This window comes from Rosa rugosa, chromosome 4 (genome assembly GCF_958449725.1).
Source record: "Rosa rugosa chromosome 4, drRosRugo1.1, whole genome shotgun sequence".
Classification (NCBI taxonomy): domain Eukaryota; kingdom Viridiplantae; phylum Streptophyta; class Magnoliopsida; order Rosales; family Rosaceae; genus Rosa; species Rosa rugosa.
Genome location: NC_084823.1, coordinates 12,159,416 through 12,166,383, shown reverse-complemented (window position 1 = coordinate 12,166,383; position 6,968 = coordinate 12,159,416). Strand labels below are relative to the sequence as shown.

At 40.0% G+C, this 6,968-nt stretch overlaps 1 long non-coding RNA gene across 2 annotated transcripts; it reads left to right on the top strand.

The window, feature by feature from the left end:
- The first annotated feature begins 645 nt into the window (after positions 1 to 645).
- On the top strand, positions 646 to 6,336 carry LOC133745541 (uncharacterized). 2 transcript variants are annotated; one of them, XR_009863663.1, is made up of 6 exons: positions 646 to 1,184; positions 2,030 to 2,120; positions 2,436 to 2,515; positions 2,893 to 2,999; positions 3,242 to 3,305; positions 6,088 to 6,336. It is a non-coding gene; the product is annotated as an uncharacterized LOC133745541 (long non-coding RNA). The 2 variants fall into 2 exon arrangements; XR_009863664.1 differs by having other exon boundaries at positions 2,423 to 2,515.
- The last annotated feature ends 632 nt before the right edge of the window (positions 6,337 to 6,968 follow it).

Below are 6,968 nucleotides of genomic sequence, written 5' to 3'. Positions count from 1 at the left end.
ACGTGGTTCAGCGGCTCCTCTCCGCCGTTCGCTGGTTTACGATCTCTTTTCCGGAGTCATTTTTCCAGGTCTACAACTCTGCTACTATCTGCCTCGCAAGCCACGGAGGCTTCGAGGTCGAAGTGGTCGGAATATACTGGGCCAGCGATTGATTGCATGACGCTACTGCTCGACAGTAGAATCACTCCGGAAACTAAACGACAGGATCCCCTCGTCGTTACTGCCCCTCAAGAGAGAGAGAGAGAGAGATACGAAAATACTAAATTACCCTTTGAAAAATAAATAATAGCCTCAGTAGTCAGTATTAACGGTGTTAGTGTCAGGTTTGTAAATCCATGTACTTATGTGATAGTTTCGAAACATTGGTCACCTTAATTCTCAGTGCACTACTACACAAAACAGGTTTGGGGACACCCACTAATTTTTTTTAAGACGTTTTTTTGTATTGAATGTCCTTGTATATATGCCACGACGTCAACACCACTCTAGCATTTCAAAAGCAAAAACAGGAAAAGTTGCGCAAAGGCCAGCGCGTCTAAAATCCACAGAGGTCTCGGGTTCGAATCACAGAATACCCAAAAACCATAATAGTTGAATAAGGCCATAAGGGAATCCATGCAGGGCGTCCGCTACATGACCCCAAATTCCAAAAAAAGAAGTCTAAAGTTCGAGAGCCTCTCTCTCTAAAAACTAGAGAGAGAAAACAGATCTGCAACCAACACCCCTCCCCCTCCTCTCTTACCTCCCTCCGGATCCAGATCGTTGGCTCGAGGGTTGGGGGCGGCTCTTCTTCATTTTGTTTTCTTCGGTTGTCTTCTTCAACGCTGTGCAGGAGCTTTGGGTCAGGCTGGGGACTCTTGGATCCTGGTCGGTTCGTCCCGCTGGTGTGGTGCGGAGGTGCGGCGCGGTTGAGCGGTGGCTGTGGCGGTGGCGGAAAGGCCAGTTCCCGGATCGGTTTCTACCGCGGTGGTTGCACGGCTGCCTTGGGATCGGGTTGCAGTTGTCGAACAGATTCAATCTGTGGTGGCGCGGTAATGTGCTGCGGTGTGACATGACGCTGCGGTGGTGGAATAGATGGAAGCCAGTTCGGGTTCGACTATGGTGGCTGCTCGGGCTGCGGTGCTTTGGGTTCGTTCGAATGGTGGTGGCTGAAGATAGTCGGGTCGGGTCGTGGTCATGAGATGGTGTGCTTTGCTCTTTTCTTCTTCTTTCTCTCCTCTGCGTCATTCTGTCTTTCCTATGAACCTCGCAACCATGAAGGTAACTACAAAGCCCTCCCCAACCCACATGGGTTTTCATAGCTCTTCTTTTGGCTTCAGTTTTCATGGCCTTTTTTGGGTTGCAAAGAGTTTTTGATTTTGCTGTTTGGGTTTTTGGTCTTAATTGCAGTGGTGGCTTTGATAAACCTGAAGAGCACTTTGAATGATCCTCATGGGGTTTTAACCAACTGGGATGGAGACTCTGTAGACCCATGTAGCTGGGCTATGATCACTTGCTCATCTGAGAATGTTGTTGTAGGCCTGTGAGTAGTTTCTTTCATCCTTTATTTGGGTCATTTATGGCTTCACTGAATTTCCTAATTTGAACCTCAATTTCTAAGCCTCTTTTCGATTTTGTAGAGGAGCTCCAAGCCAGTCTCTGTCTGGAACTTTAACTGCGGCTATAGGAAATCTCACAAATCTTCAACAAGTGTAAGAAAACAATTGAACATACATACCCATCTCTGTTCTTGCTCCAATTCTCATTTTATTTTCCTCTGCTCTTCTCTTCTGCTTATTTACCTAGAAAATCAAAATCAAAATCAACGTTGAAGTGAAGGACAATTTTACCGTTGGTCCTAAAAACGCTTTTGCATTCTTATACTTTCTCATGGTCCTACCATGAGATGGTCGTGGTCGTGGTCGGGTTCGACTATGTTTCCATTGATTGCAATTAGCAACTAATTTTCCATCAGAGTTATTAAATGAATTTAATGAGACTAGCAGAGTTATCTTTTTTTATTTTCTCAAACTCATACATTCTTTTGCAGGGAAATTGAGAATGGGGTTGTATTATGTGAAAAAGAATTCCTCAAAAGCTGTTTACACTTCTGAACTGCAATCTGTATGTATCGCTGGGAGGTAAAACTCAAATTGTCTCTGTTTGTTGTTCTGAGATTTGCTTCTGTGCCTATATGAATGTATATATTTTATGAAACCATCTTTAATTTTGGATAAATTTTGGATACTTTCAGTTTAGTCCTTACTCTATTTGCTAACAATCTGCAGATCTCTACCTAAGGACTTACAATGCATGTTTTCTTTTTCATTTTTTTCCCAAGTAATAGACCACAACTCAAGGAGTTTATTTCAGTGAATTGTTTTTTGCAGTATCTCTTTTTGGTTTAGTTTATGCTTTTCTCTTTGATACTTACTGTGGTCAGTGGAGGGCTGCAGAGAGGATCAAGAAGAGTAGTACATGGTGGAGAGATGGATTTGGCCTTGGCAACAGAGGCATCAAGTGTATATGATTGAAGGTGAGAAGGGAGTGAGTCATGGGAATAAGGCCAAATTTTATTCACATATTTTTCTGCACTGTTACAGTTTTGCACTTTATATTTAGAAAATTCACTGAAGGTAATTACGTTTCACTTAAAGTATAGGTCTTTATTGATCCTTTCATTCATATTTCTTCTGAGCACAAGGTTCTTAGAGTTTCAATTAGTAAAATTATTATCATTTCTACAACGCTTAAGAGGTATTGCAGCTCATACAACTTTTTAATTTAAATATGCATGTTTAGTTGCAATTGGTACCTTGGCAGCTGTCATCATCTTCATGTTTTGGTTTTGTATATTGCACTAAACTTGAAAATTTAGGTCATTTAACTCTTGGGTTTGTTTGTGGCATTTAGGGTGCACAAGGTGCTGTTACTGCTATGATGTACTTTACCTTGTTACAACCCTGCACGCGCATCCTAGCTATCCTCTGCAGAGGTGGAGAACTGTGACTACTTGCAAGGTATGAATCTGGTCTAACTAAACCCTAATTTTTCTTGGTATCTGTAATATCCTATACGCTGGAAGTAAGAAACCATCTTGATATGCTAATGTTTCTGAACAAGATAGTCAATAATATTCGAGACCAAGTAAAGGTAGCTTTCATTAATATACATCTTTATATTATTCTTTTAAGTTTACTTTGCATATTTTGATATGCTTTTCTGTACTTTATTTAATCTTTTTTTTTTTTTTACTGGGCAGATCACATGCTCAACTTAAGTTGCTAGTAGCTGCTGGCATGTTTAAATGTTAAAGTTTATAACAGGTAAAGTTGAGAATGTTTGTTGTCACGCCCCGAATTTTGAATAATAAATTCAAATCCGAAACATGAATAATTACAATTACAAAATCCAAATCTCGAAACTTCGAGTTCATTATTACAATCCACTCTCACAAGCAATATTGTAAAGCTCAAATGAGCATAACACACCTCACAACTTACAATTGCTGTAAAACTCTAACAATTGCTTTAACCGCACGATCACCGTCCTGGTTCTCCTGTCCTGTAGGATTACCCGCTACACAATTTGAATAGTGTACCGGGAGTTGCAACAACACAAAACCCGGTAAGCTTTTGACAGCTAGTATGAGTAAACAAGAAAGAACTGTTGATTTATTAAATTACAAGACCACCACAAACTCACGTTACTTTCTCACTCTCATATATATATATATAGACACTTATGAGTTACTCTCAATTTCCCCCATAAGGTCACTCAATATTTGGCAGACAGACTAGAGCTCTAACTGATCGTTTCCACCTACCCGGCGCGAGAGCGTGGTTCACGATTTAATACTATTCAGTTCCACCTACCCGGCGCGAGAGCGTGGTTCGCTGATAGTATGCCATGGTCACCCCGTGACCTATTGATCTCCACAGATCACAACAATTTATTGTTCCTCAACAATAAAACTCAACATCTCTCTCAATATATTGTTTCACAACAATAAACTCAATACCCCTCACAATATATTGTTTCTCAACAATAAACTCAATACCCCTCACAATATATTGTTTCTCAACAATAAACTCAACACAACTCCAACAATACATATTATTTCACGTAATAATATGTATACAGACATTCACACAGGAATGTCTAATACACCAACAATAGTTCATATGATTGCAAAATAAAGCAATTAAATATATTGGGTTCGTAATATGAACCACGTGAGGTTTACTCACCTCCAATTCCAGCTGCGTCTTCTAAAAGCCACATATCCATCTGAATCGTCCACCAACTCGATTCGTCAATCACCTAATCAGATACTATCTTGACTTAGTAAATTACTCATAAACCACACATATACTGAAATCCAACGGTCGGATTCTAATTATATGATGATCCGACGGTCGAATCTTAATTTAATGATGATCCAACGGTCAGATCCTCACGGATCGCCCTTAGGATCATCCTCCAAAATTATAATGAAGATCCAACGGTCAGATCTTCTCGAATCATCCTTACAAACATCTCCACAAAATTATATGAAAATCTGACGGTCGGATTCTCACGAATCGCCTTCCGAATCACCATTTCTCAATTATACGAAGATCCAACGGTCGGATCTTCGCCCATGACCACACAAAGCCACTGGGACTGTCATAAGATCATCATATCAAAACTACAAGTCCATCTGACGGTCCTAACTTCACATATCACAAATCTAACGATCGAAACTTAAAAATTCATAACTTCATCATACGATATCCAAAAATTGCGTATAATATATCAAAATGATCGTATTGAAATATAGAATCTGAAAATGTACAGAAACCATATTTTTGATCCCCGGAGGTGGCCGGAAAGGGCCGCCGGAGTTAGTGGCAGAGCCGCCGCCGACCACCGCCAATGGTGTCGGGGCAGGGCTGCCCTTCTTCATCTCAACAAGCTTAACAATTTTCATAACTAGCATGAAGTCTGAAAATGACCGGAAGTAGTCGAAAATTACCTAGAACAGTTGGAGTGGCCGGAATTTTTCCAGAAACCGGCGAAGAAATGCAGAAACCGATATGCTATGATTTCGACGTGAAAACTTCATCCTCCGGCCTCGATCCCTTCTGGAGAGTTGTTAAGAACATCAAGGCGAACTTACTGGTTCAAGAATCAATCAAAACGATGCACTACAGCTCGAGATATCACGATCGAAAGGTTTGATTCTCGATCAAGAACAGTCGAGCTCCGACGAACGTGAAAACCTTCACTCCAGGTGCGATCCTTCTCCGAGCATGATCACTAGGTTGAGGTGAGTTCAAGGAGCTAATGATTGTGAGTTTTGGTGGCCGGAGCTAGGAGAAAACCGGCGTTGACCCTTTCGTTGTTCATAGTTTCCAGCTCCGATCTGCCGGCTTTGAGGCCGACCCGGTGGAAAAGCACACGTCCAGCTGCTAGGAGAGGTCGAGGCGAAGCTGTGGTGGCTCAGGGGTGGCTTGGCGTCGACGGACGACGGACGACGGCGCTGCAGGCGGAGGAAGAAAACCCAGAAGGAGAGGAAGAACCGGAGCGAAGAGAGAGAATAGACCGAGTTTCCCAAAAGGGAAATTAAGGAAAATATTTTTGGAAATTTCCAAAAATGGCAGCTTTATACTAATTTGGAAACTTTTTCGAAAAAACATAACTAATTCATACGAACTCCGATTTTCTCATTCCGCATATGCACGAGATCGTATCGACGAGCTCTACAACTTTCGTGAAGGAAGTTTTCCCAAATTCCCAATGTATAAAAAGTCAACTCCTTTGACCCCCCCTAAAACGTTCAGTTTTCGAAATAAAATCATTCGAACTAATTCCACACTCCTCCAAGCTTCGTACTCGTGCCCACAACCACGAAATCATTTCCAAAACGTCATCGGCAATTAACTTGAATTTTTCGGGTATTACATTTGTATTTTGATTATGGCTTATTGGTTTACTCTACAAGTACTAAGTCATCAAGTGTGGTTACCTCTGAGCCTTGAGGCTTGATGGGATAAATTGTTAATCTCAAGTTCAATTTTATCTGATCCCTTCCTATTACTTATGTTCAACTATTGACTTATGCAGGGCAGAGTTATACCAGTAGTTGCTTCAAATATAGTTATCTGTTCAGATTCATGGCTCGTGGTTAGTATCACTTGTTCATAATGAGAATGTACGTTTAACTAGGAATTAGATAAGATTAGAATGTACGTTTAACTAGGAATTAGTTACAAGAAGTGCTTGTAGTCAAGTATATTGTAACGAGTAATAGATACAATGACGTTTTGGGATTGTAAAGATTATTTGTATGTAAATGTCTTCTTTTTGTTTCAAGGACATTTTTTTTTTGTGTTCTATAATAGATATAAGGACGTTTTTTTAGCGTCCTAGTATACATTAGATGACCCTTTTATTGGATTTAAGGACACTTAAAAAGTGTCTTAATATACATTAGAGGACACTCTTCTAATGTCTTTAAAGACATTAGAGGACGCTTTTTAAGTGTCCTTAAAAACATTAGATGACGTTTTTTTTTTAGATTAGAGGACGTTTTTTTGGTGTCCTTATAAACATTAGAGGACGTTTTTTGAACGTCCTTGTAAGTGACTTACAATGACTCCTTGATAGATGACGTTTTTTTTGCGTGTCATCTAAAGTTTTCAATGACGTTTTTCGAACGTCCTAAAATGCTTTTTTTGTAGTAGTGGTGGCCTTAATTTCATGTACTGTTCTTAAAAATTTCCCTAAACAAAGTATGTCCCCTTTTCAAAAAAACAAAAAAAGAAAGTATGTTCCTTTTCAAAGTAGGTAATATATTTGAAAAATAAAAGAGTGAACTAAACAATATATCTAGGGGAACCCTGACACATCCAATAACGTTGTTGAGTCCCATGCATCTCTCTTTTTCAAATTCTAGAACCATAACCAACTATTAGTGAGCTAAAAATCATTATGTAGCTAGAACT